At 44.1% G+C, this 12,425-nt stretch overlaps 1 long non-coding RNA gene across 1 annotated transcript; it reads left to right on the top strand.

Moving 5' to 3' along the window:
* The first annotated feature begins 436 nt into the window (after positions 1 to 436).
* Positions 437 to 10,632, top strand: LOC109287225. The gene is made up of 3 exons (XR_002094777.1): positions 437 to 448; positions 10,205 to 10,208; positions 10,555 to 10,632. It is a non-coding gene; the product is annotated as an uncharacterized LOC109287225 (long non-coding RNA).
* The last annotated feature ends 1,793 nt before the right edge of the window (positions 10,633 to 12,425 follow it).

Raw genomic sequence — 12,425 nt, 5'->3', positions numbered from 1 at the left:
TCCTTTCTTAAACCTTTTATAAACTCAAGGCACTCCTCAGAAAATGCCAGTCTTAGCTTTCACTTGCTTTTTGACTACAGAAAAATAATAGAGAAAAGGACTCAAAAAGACCACAACAGGGCAGAAAGTTTTTAACTTTATGAATTCATATTTGAAATCTAAATTTATCTTTTGAATTATATTTGCACACCCAACACTGATGATATTGTGTGGCACCCCACATCTCTCTTGAAAGGACCTCAAGGCACCCCAGGTTACTACAAAACCCTGGTTGAGAATCACTGGTCTAGATAAATCCTGTTAACTGTGTTGCAACAGTTATAAAAATCATTTCAAAAAATACAATTATTTATAGCCTGGGTGGAATGGTATTTATTTGGTTAGTTTAATAAATAAAAGGGTCACTATAGGCATTGTTTAACTCTTTAAAAACTTTATGACCAGCTGGGTTTTGCTAATTGTTATACTATATGGGCTATAAACACCTAGCACTTGATATGACATAGGAGCAGTAGAAATCAGAGCCTCCTGCTTTAAAAGCACTTAATATTACCACTTAGCTTATAATAAATTTTTTTAAAGAGTCTCCATTAGATGTTAGGGCCCATGGGGCATAACTTAGCATTACAGTTCAATCCAAGAAAAGGTATTAGGGGACATACTAGTAAATGGATGATGATGTTCTCATTCTAAAATAACCTTAACCAAAAATCACTGTAACGAATTATAATTTGTCACATTGTTTCCTTATATTTACTGTAGCAGTACCTAGATAGAAATTTAAACATAACATTTCAAAGTCTGTAGAAATCGATCGAGCGTAAACTTTTGTATAGTCCCTAATTCCTTCACAAGAAAAACCTCACATACCATTTAAACTATGGGACTAACATCCTTAGGTCACAAAAAGTCCCTAAAGTGAGAAGAAATAAGGAAAGTTTGGAAATAGAGAATAACATTTCTTTAGTGAAAAAAGTAAAAGTGAATTATGTTCTATACTAAGTTGTAGCTTCAAGGGAAATTTTTGTTTTCAGCATCAAACTATTAGTCTAATGGAAAGATTGTCTGAGAACAAAGGTCAAGCCGTAGCTTTACCCAAGAAGAAACTACACTCCACTAAGCCAAAATTCATGGAAAACATAGTGAGGTTGGCAATAGGAACTGGATTACAGGGTTGACCCAAGATCAGCATTTAATCCATTTGTTTTGCCACATACTTCATATCTGTGCACCCTATCCCTGTATCCCCATCTAGAGTATCACAGGCAATTGTTCTACTATCCCTGAATCAAACAGAATATGAGTTTTAAGTATTACGTGTGCTAATTCTGAGAAGAAAATGCACAAGGGACTCAAAGAACTGGGCTTAATATTAGGTAAAAATATCAAGAGCAAAGTTACACTTTTTATTTGAAGAGTACTACTGAATTTAGATGGCTGCAAATTCCTCTGCATCTTATTTTGCTTTTTGCAGGCACTATATTAAAATGAAGAACACTATCCTTGGCAAACTTGGCTCTCTCTCAATGTCCCACAGAGAGGATTATCTCCAAAAACCACTCTGGGAATGGAAGGAGAAAGGCAATTGTGCAGGGGCTGCAAATTAAAGTTAATTTGAAAGTGTTTGTGTGTCCATTTTTCTTCAGCTTGCTTGAAACAATTTAACTGCTGCATAAAACTGAGCCAAAAAATGAGTAACAAATGATGTATTCAACAAGGTTAGTCTTTTTTTTATTGAGATTGTCCACAGACAAATTTTAGGATTATCAATAGTATTAGCTATATAAACAAAACCATTTGCTTAATAACTTCTCTGAGCAAGTCTTGGACTGCAATTTAATCATAAGGAGTTTTTTGCAAATGCTCAAGATAGTAAATTCAAACCATCTTGATTAGATACACAACATTATCTATTTCTGTACCCTGATTGAGTGAATGTAACTGGCAAAATCAGGCTTCCCATGTAAATGACAACTTGAAAAATCACCTGCAATCACCTGTCTTCATATTTCCTTAAATAAATATTCCTTTTAGCACATCCATTCATTAGATTACTGCATTTACTCACAGGCAGGCACAGGGGGGCAAAGGATGAGGGGCCAGGCAATGGGGACAGGCAGCAGGGGGGCAGACAAGCATGGGAACAGGGGGGCCAAGGGGCAGGTGGGGGCCAGGTACCAGGGCAGGGGGGATTAGTGGCAGGGGGGAGAAGCAGCACAGAGGCAAGGTCAGGGAGACACACAGAGGAGGCAAGAGGTAGTGCCATTCCTTTCTCTACAACAGCTGTTGAGCAGGACAAATTTAAGATAACCCTACACTAATTAGATTCTATACATGGACAATTATTAAAAAATTATAATTTTCTGTATACAGTATTCAATTATTGGGGGAGGTCATCTTAAATTTAAAGTTTTCTTGGATTAGGGTAAATGTGGTATTAGAGGCACCCAGACACAGGAGTGCAGCCTCACCTTGAGTGCATTTGTTTCAAAATTCAAACAAATATTCACAAATTGCCTCTGTATTTAATGACATAGTTCTCAGATACTGATTTCTGGGGAAACTTCAGATTCAGCTCATTTTAAGCCAGGCAAGCTGGGCACTGAGCAAACAGCACCCTACTTAGGGCTTAATATTTGTACCTTAAATCATAAGGTTTATACATCATTGAGAAATAAATTCTCAGTCAGAAATAATTACTAATCCGTTTCCTTTTACTGTTCTTTGCTACCTAGATGAAACACAAAGCCACAGGAATGTCTCATTTTGCACCTATCACACTAAAGGCAGCTACAACAATATTAAACACTGTCCAGCTATTGTTTCCATGTAAGAAGTTGCAGTAGTTTCTAAAGACATGTTATGTGAATTAAACGAAATGTGGAGCTGAGTGAAGGAGAACATCCAGGAGAAAATATCTCTATTAAGTTGTCACTCACAAAACTAGTTACTTTGAGAATTCCAGATACAGATATGCCAGGCACAAAGTCTTTGCAAATTAACTGAACAAATAAAACAACAATACTGCACTTCCCATTCATAAATAACATTATATTTCTTATAAATATAAAAATACATTAAAATAATGTTCTCTATGGGTTCTACTTCAAGAAACTCAAGGACAATGATGTATTGGATTTTGTTCTTTGAATCTACTCACCTGCTCAAATACCAGTGCAGTTATTGAACAGTTATTTTTAAATGGAGGTTGTCAGGCCTACAAGTTATGGAATGTTATGGTGCAATGTATTGACCAAAATGGTTATTGACACAGACACTACATCAGAGACTGATCCAATGCTGACTGAAGTTAAGGGTATATTTCCATTGACCCCATGATGTACTACTGATACAGACTGCCCACATCTGATTCTGTCATCAGTTAAATAAGTACAAAAAGTTGGGAACTGGACCAAGGCTCCCAACAGTCTTATTTCATGGACATTTCACAAGCACCACTTTATGTTTAATCAATAAGCTATCCATGCAGTCAAGGTGTTTAAACCTACAGGTTTCTTTAATACAAAGCACAGAGCAATTATACTGCTGTCATCTTTGCCTGCTTTCCTAGTTATGCATTGTATTAGTGACACTTGTAACACGTTACTCTAAAGCACATTTTGATAGCACAGAAATACATCCCTCATGCAACACAGTGTTCTATGGGGAAAGTATTTCAGTACTATCAGTTATAAATTATCAGCCTCACCTGCAAGTTTCCTGTTCATTCAACAGCATTCTTGAAAGTAAATAGCTGGACATTTTACCCCGTTGCTCAAAAACAGTGGAGTTTCAGCTAGCTCATATTAAATCTCCTATAAATGGCAAATATATGTAATGTTAAAACAAACGTTTTAGAAAATGTAGTAGTATTTCACACACCTTATATCAAAGATATGTGGTTCTTTTCTTTCATTATGTATTTGTTAATGATTTTTAAAACTCATTTCCTGATGCTTTTTAAGAGATTAGCCAGCCAAGCAGTTATCTATGCTCTAATTTCCTCAGGAAAAACAGGTTAGTTTAATCTTCTTATACTCTTAAATGACACTGTAGGGTATTTCAACAGCTTTAAATACCATCTGATCCCAAAACATTCAAGAGGTTCAGAAGATTTGCTGTAAGTTTCTGCACAATAATTTATTGGGGGGTTTTTTCATCCTAATTGAAATTTCTGTAAGTTGCACCTAGGACATCAGGGGATACTGCCTACTAACAAAAAGAAAAATAAATAAAAGAAAAGGGGGAAATACTTGGCTTAATCCAAGCAAGCAGTTTAATTTTATTGTGTTTAAGGACATACTCAATAATGTTGCTGTTACTCAGTTGATGTATGACCAGCCAGCACACCATGTGTGCAAAACATAATTTCGAGAAGCATTTGCCATGTGCAGCTACAAAAACAAATGTGAAATATAATACATTGTATAGATTCACTTCACAACACCACAAAAACATCTCAGCTGTGAAAGTTTCTTTTGCAACAATTTTCTATATTTCATCTAATATTTTCACTTTTCTGCCAGCTTGACAGGTCATCTCTCTCTTTTCATCTCTGCACTAGCTTCACTCCATTCCTATGGCAAGTTCAATTTAGCCATGACCTTTTCCCAGCCTGCATGTATGTCCTTATTTGCTTTTACACCCTCCACTCTGCTCTCACTCTGATATAATCCTGCCCATTAATTTCTTCTTCTCCCATTCCCAACTTTAGATTCCCTCTTGCTCATATTATTACAGGTATTCTCTGTGCTTTAAACACCCACCCAAGTAATATGCACTAAGCTTCATCCTTCCAGAAACCCAGGAAGATGTAATGTAGGGGTCTGCAAAGTGGGCCCTATTCGATTTGGATTCAGATTCGGCCCAAATCAGGGACAGTGATTTGATTCATTGATTTGGATCACTATCCCTGATTTGATTCAGCTGAGTCCAAATCTGAAGATTCAATGCTGATTCAGAGAATCAGCGATTCGGACACAGACACAGCTTTAAAAGTTTTTTCTACATACTTCAAGGTACCAGTGTGGCTTGTGAACCCTGCAATGCTGGGGTGGATGGAGTGTCCCACAGGAGTGTGGGGGGCCCCTCTACATGCTCAGCAGCAAACCCAGAAGCTGGGGAGCACGCAGGGGACCCCAGGTGCACCTCCCCTCCTCCGAGACCCAGGAAGCACCAGTCCTGAGCAGGGGGTGTGTGGGGGGAGGCCCTCTGAGTGCTCCCTTGGGGACCCGGAAGTGGACCAGAAGTGCTTCTTCCAGCATACAAAGGTCAAGCACTTATGTCAAGCTACAGAGCAATACAAAATTGAGTTTCTTAAGGCAATGCAAAAACTCAAGAAAATACACAAGATTAAAAGCAATAGGCAAAAAGTCTATTTGTATAACAGCATGACAGTCTCCTCCACCCCAATTTCAGTTCCCAGCCTGAGCCTTTCAGTGCCAGGGGAGAAGATGGTTCTGGAACCAGGGGAGTTCAGTGCCATAGCCAGAGAAGTTCTGGGGAAGGAGGGGAAATCTGTGTTTGTGCTCAAAGTTCCCCTAGAACCAGGTCTCCTTCTCTAGAAAGCACCTCATAGGAGGTTGAGGTTGTGAAGGCAACTGGCTCAGCTGAGTCAGCTCCTCCTGTTGTTGTGCCTCTGCCTGCTGAGGAGGTGGATAAGGCAGGATCTGCACCTGCACCCCAGAAGCAAGGGGGTAGTGTAGTGCAGGATCATTTTGAGGTGGTAGATGATCCCACTTATGCTATCTGCCTGCACTGCCAATGCAAGACCAGCTGGGGCAAGGAGATGAAAAACTTCAGCACCACAGGGATGCTGATGCATCTCAGGAGGCACCGCCCCCTTCCCCTTGCTCCTCCTCACCTGGAATGGGGAACATTCTAAAGGTGAGCCAGGTCACCCAGAGCATTGGGGAGATGCTAGCTTTGGATGGCCAGCCCTTCTCCTTTGTTAAGTGGCCAGGGTTCAGTTGGCTCATGGTGCTCATGCCCCATCATACCGCGTGCCCACATGCACCACCTTCAGCACGAAGGTGGTGCCCTCCCTGTATGAGGCATGCAGTGAGTACTTGAGGGAAGAGCTGTGCAAGACAGGTCCACAGGTGGCCTTACACTTCACCTCGGACATCTGGAGCAGCTGGGGTGGAGATCATGCCTACCTCTCCCTCACAGGGCACTGGTGCCATCAGTTAGACTGTCAGTGGGCTCTCCTTCAGGCTTAGGTGATGGATGAGTCCCGCATGGCAATGGAGATCATGGGGGCCATGAACCACATGGGGCAGGGATGGCTCATTGGGCAGGGCAAGCTCACCCACAGATTCATGGTCACCAACAACAGGGCAGATATGGTCAAGGCAGTCTGTGATGCCAACTTTGTTCTACCTAATAGTCAGGGATGCCTTGGAGAGGGACAGAGCTCCCAGTGAGGGTGCCGTCACAACCACCAGCTCATTTCAAAATGCAGGAAGGTGGCAGGCTACTTCCACTGCAGCATCAAGTGCAGCAAGATGCTGCAAAACAAACAGGCAGAGCTGAGCATCCCACAGTACAAAATCATGCAGGATGTGGAGACTTGGTGGAACTCCTCATACCTGATGCTTGAAACCCTGGACAAGCAACAGAAGGCCATCCATGTGATGGCCTTGCTTGTGGAGATTGGGATCAGCAACACCTTAACAGAGTTGAGTGGGATATCATCTCCCAGATGTTGGTGGTCCTTAAGCCATTCCTCAAGGCCACTGAAAGCCTCAGCACATACAATACCCTCCTTATCCAGGTGATGCCCATAATGAGGGAGCTTCAGAACCAAACAGAGAAATTCCAGGGGATTGATGTTCCTGGACTGGGCAAACTGCTTTCACCAGAGGTGTAGGCACTGGTGAAGCGGCTGAAGGAGGGCATCAAGAAATAGCTGGATCCGTTGAGGCCCACTTCAGCACCACAGGGATGGTGATGAATATCAAGAGATACCACCCCTTGCCCTTGCTCCTCCTCAGCCTGGCACCAGTAGAAGCATGCCCAAGGGGAACACCCCCTCTAGCTCCAAAGCCCCTGTCCCCCAGAAGCAGAGGCAGGCCACCCTGGACCAGTGGGGGAAAGGCAGACAAAAAAGGGGACACATTCCAAAGGTGAGTGAGGTCACCCAGAGCACTGGGGAGATGCTTGCTCTGGATGGCCAACCCTTCTCCTTAGTTGAGCAGCCAGGGTTCAGGCAACTCATTGCACTCATGACCCCATCGTACTGTGTGCCTGCACGCACCACCTTTAGCAGGACAGTGGTGCTCTCCCTGTATGAGGCATGCAGGGAGTATTTGAGGGAGGAGCTGCACAAGGCAGGGCTGCAGGTGGCCTTACACTTCACCTCGAACATCTGGAGAAGCCCGAGTGGAGATCACACCTACCTCTCCTCCACACAGCATTGGTATGATCAGTCAAGCCATCAGTGGGCTCTCCTTCAACCAGAGGTGATGGATGAGTCCCACATGGCAATGGAGATCATGGGGGCCATGAACCACATGGTGCAGGGATGGCTCATTGGGCAGGGCAAGCTCACCCATGGGTTTGTAGACAACAGGGCCAATATGGTCAGGGCAGTGCGTGATGCCAAATTTGTTGGCATCCACTGTGAGACACACAAGTTCCACCTTCTAGTCAGGGATGCCTTGGAGGGGAACAGGGCTGCCAATGAGGGCACCATCACAACCAGCCAGCTTATTTCAAAATGCAGAAAGGTGGTGGCCTACTTCCACTGGAGTATCAAGGGGGACAAGATGCTGTGGGACAAACAGGCAAAGCTGAGCATCCCACAGCACAAAATCATGCAGGATGTGGAGACTCGGTGGAACTCCACATACCTGATGCTAGAAAGGCTGGTCAAGCAACACAAGGCCATCCATGAGATGGCTTTCCTCAGGGAGATTGGGATCAGCGGTCCCCTTAACAAAACAGAGTGGGATACCACCTCCCAAATCTTGATGGTCCTCAAGCCCTTCCTTGAGGCCACTGAGAGCCTCGGCACTGGCAATGCCTTCCTTAGCCAAGTGATCTCCATAGTGAGAGAGCTACAGAACCAAATGGAGAAGTTCCAGGGGATCGATGCTCCCGGCTGAGGCAAGCCGCTGTCATCAGAGGTGCAGGCACTGTGAAGCGGCTGAAGGAGAGCATCAAAAAAGAGCTGAATCTGTTGCGGTCCAGTATGGTCCACATGCTGGCAGCCATGTGTGACCCAAGGGTGAAGGGGAGTGTGTGCACCACCAAAACCCTGGATCACTGGATGTAGGTCCTGGAGAACACAGGGAGGCAGAAGGACAGAGGCAGGGAGATGTGGAAGAGGGGGGACCACTGTCCTTTGCCAGCACTCCATCCACCAGCCACTCTCCTCCACAACAGGTGCTGCCAAAGGGCATGGCTTCCATGTTGGGGTCCAGAGGCATCAGCATCGGGCTGGTAGCACCAAGGCCTCAGTGGCTACCTATCTCACCAAGGAAATAGAGCCACTGCTCTGTGACCCCTTGGCCTACTGGGCAAGCCGCAGCCAGATGTGGCAGGATCTGGCCAAAGGTGTCCAGGAACACCTGTCCTGTCCACCAACCAGTGTTCTGAGTGAGAGGGTGTTCAGCATTGCTGAGGATGGTGTGACACCCCACCACACCTCCTTGGATCCTGGTTTGATGGAATAGCTCGTGTTCCTCAAGGTGAACCTCCTGTTGCTGGGGTTCTCCAAGCTCCACATGCAGATAGAGTGACTGCCACCCTCCTTACTCTGTCCACACCTATTTCCGTCTTTTATTCTTTTTAACTATTTAATGCCCTGCTCTCAGGGGGCTGCATGTCCTTGCTGAGCTCCCATGCCAGGATGAACTTGGAGGTATGGGCTAGGGCTATAGGGAAGAAGGAGACCCCAGGTCCTGGGCATGACCTAAAACTGTACCTTTCCAGGGTCAGGAGGCCTGGTGGGACTGCCAGTGGTGTAGCAGCCCTCAAGAAATGCCAGGACCGAAGACATCCTTGATGAAAGGCGGGTAGGAGGCATGTTGTAGCCTCCAGTCACCACACGCACACACAGTCCTGGCTAGGGAAAGCCCAGACCTGTAAGATCTTTGAGAGGCCTGAGGCTTGCTGGTTGCAGTGGAGCTGTGAGGCTCCAGGTGAGGTTAGCTGCCTGGAATGCAATTTGCAAGGCATGGGCTGCAGTGCAGGGAAGGTATGGAGCTGCAGAACAGATTTCACCTCTAGACATCAGGGGCCTAAATGTTTAGCAAGCTTTCAGATTTAAAATTCTTCATCAGGTTGTGGAAGCATCTGCGGTTGGTGTGTGCACTCTTCCTGGATGGAAGGAATAGTAAAGAAGCCAGAGGCTGACATGCACTGCAGGAAAGAAAGCCAGTCAGTGAAAATGTAAACTGAAGTGTCAGAGGTCGAGGGACAGGCTGGGGTGGGGGTGCTAGGGGGATGTAGCAGGAAAAATTAGAGAGGTACCTGGGGAGTCAGATGTCAGGCAAGTTATAGTGTGTCATAAATCCAATGTCTATATTGAGTCAATGAGTTTCTGCATCTAGAAGGTTGATGAAGTGAAGTTCATAGGCTCATCTGTGAAAAGTGGTTTGTAAATTCCATTTGAGGATCAGGCCTGAGAGATTGGAGACAGAGTGGCTTTCTTGTGAGAAACTAATCTCCTGAGCACACTGAAGTTAGCCTTTCTAAAGTCTAGCACTTCACCCATGCTGGTTAGTTTACCCACCCTTCGCCAGATAGTGGATTCAATCAATCAATGGTCACTATCCCCTAGGTTACCTTGTACCTCCAGATTCTCCACCAGGTCATCCCCTGTAGCTAACACCAAGTCTAGCAAGGCATTTCCCCTAGTAGGATCATATACCTACTAGGGAAAGAGGGAGGAACCATAAAACTATAGGCCAGTCTCACCTCTATCCTTAGGAAAACTCTGGAAAATATCATTAAGAATAACATTTGTGGGAGCCCAGCAAGGGAAATAACACTGAAAGAAAATCATCACGGGTTCATTGCAAGTAGATCCTGCCTGACTAACTTTGTTTCTTTTTTATGACCGGGTCACAAAATGCTGAGACACAGGAGTTGAGGTAGCTATCATCTACCTAGACTTTAAGAAGGCCTTCAATATGGTATCTCATTCTGTTCTCGTAAATAAACTGACAGGCTGTGATGTAGATGATTACATGGTCAGGTGGGTCGCAAATTGGCTTAGAGGCCGCACCCAGAGTGTGGTGGTGGACAGGTTGATATCGACCTGGAAAGATGTGGGCAGTGGAGTCCTTGGACACATCCTTGGACCAGTGCTATTCAATGTCTTCATCAGTGACTTAGACGAGGGCAGGGAGAGTACTCTGTCCAAGTTCACAGATGATACCAAATTATGGGACAAAGTTAACACACCAGAAGGTAGGGAGTGAACTCAGGCAGATCTGGACATGTTGGAAAAATGGGCAGAACAAAATAAGATGTTCAAAGACAAGTGCAAAATGCTGCACCTGGGCAAAAAGAACCACCAGCACACTTTACAGGCTAGTACAGTAGCACAACAGTAGAAAGGGATCTTGCAGTCATAGATGACTCCAAGATGAACATGAGTCATCAATGTGACGAAGTAATCAACAAGGCTAACTGCATTTTATCATGCATTAGCAGATGCATGACTAATAGGTCTGGGTAGGTGATGCTTCCCCTCTATGCAGCACTGGTCAGGCCGCAGTTGGAGTACTGCATCCAGTTTTGGGTGCCACACTTCAAGAGGGATGCGGAGAATCTTGAGAGGGTTCAGAGAAGGGCCACTCATCTGATCAGAGGCCTGCAGGCAAGGCCCTATGAGGAGAGACTGAGGGGCCTATATTTCTTCAGCCTTCCAAAGAGAAGGCTGAGAGGTAATCTTGTGGTTGCCTATAAATTCATCAGGGGAGGACAGCAGAGAATAGGAAATGCTCTATTTACTAGGGCACCTCCTGGAGTAACGAGGAACAATGGCCACAAATTGATGGACAGCAGATTTAAGTTTGCCATTAGAAAAAACTTCTTCACAGTAAGGGTTGCCAGAATTTAGCATGGGCTTCCAGGGGAGGTGGTGCTCTCCCCTACTCTGGGGGTCTTCAAAGGGAGACTGGACAAGCACCTAGCTGGGGTTGTTCTTTCCTGCCCAGGGCAGGGGGTTGGACTCGATGACCTACTGAGGTCCCTTCCAACCCTAAGATCTAGGAATCTATGAATCTTCTGTCATTTATATTAAAAACCACCCTAGCATTGTGTTTGCAGGAGGAGCAGGTTTCTTGCTTCCTTAGGCTCTTGCATCTGCAAAATTTGTTTCCTGGCTGGCAAAAGCAGAGAACTGCTAAGACAAAGGTCACTGAATTTCTTGATGGTGGGACAAAAACTGCCTTGCCCTGCCCATTCATAATTTCATTTAATATAGGCAGCTGTCCATCTCCATTTATTTAAATTGATTTGGAATATGAATGTTTAATCTACAGTGTTCATTTAAACTAATGTCCACTAAAGCGGCTTATGTGATTTTTAATCTAGCTTTCCATATATTAGTTTGTAGAATGGTCATTCTGAAGAAAACTATACAAGGATCTAGGGCTAAAGCTCCACTGGAAAAAAATGCCATCTCTAGGTTGTAGCCACAATACATAAAATTGTCTCCGGCAACAGATGACTCCTGATGCATCATCTACTGCTTGAACATTGCACCAACTACTGAGCATTTCTACAAGCCATTTAAAAGGCAGTATGCACAAAAGCTTTGTGAGCAAAACTCAGACAAACCTGGAATAGAAAGCATTTAACAAAATTAATTTGACCAAGTGAACCAGAAAATGAAAAGGTCTATAAGTCTCTTTCAGGAATTCAAAGAGATAGATTCAATTTACAAGAAAAGCTTAGTAATTATTTTTTTTTCCATGTCCTGAGTCTAGTTATCCATGATGATAATAAAGAAATAATTGTGAATAAAGTTAGAAGAAGATAGGGAATGAACACTGGAAGCTGTTACCAAACCCTCCCCCCCATACCAAGGCTGACTCCGATTATGTTGTCTCATTATGTAGCAGATTTCGCTCAGTGCCTCAATTACTCCATCTGTAAATCAGAGATAATCATGCTTACTGCTTTAGTAAAATGCTTTGAAATCTACTGAAAAGCATTACAAAGGAGCTACATAATGAAAATACTTTATAATGATATACATGTAAGAGCTGCAAGGCTCACCTGGCTACGAGCTGAGCTGTGCTTATGATCTCTGCATGAAAATGGCAGCAGAAAAGTTTGCAAAGGGTGCAGTACCTTTTCCAAACAGAGGGTATGCTGTGCACAATGCATGTTTTTTTATTGGAAGGTTTGAATTGTGACCAAAGCCCTCATTGCAAACCACAGGCTCTGATTGGCTACTATGGAGC

The sequence above is a fragment of the Gavialis gangeticus genome, unplaced genomic scaffold (genome assembly GCF_001723915.1).
Source record: "Gavialis gangeticus isolate Ggan-Ray unplaced genomic scaffold, GavGan_comp1, whole genome shotgun sequence".
Taxonomy (NCBI): Eukaryota; Metazoa; Chordata; order Crocodylia; family Gavialidae; genus Gavialis; species Gavialis gangeticus.
Note: the sequence above shows the minus strand (reverse complement) of the source record. Positions and strands in the feature narration are given on the sequence as shown.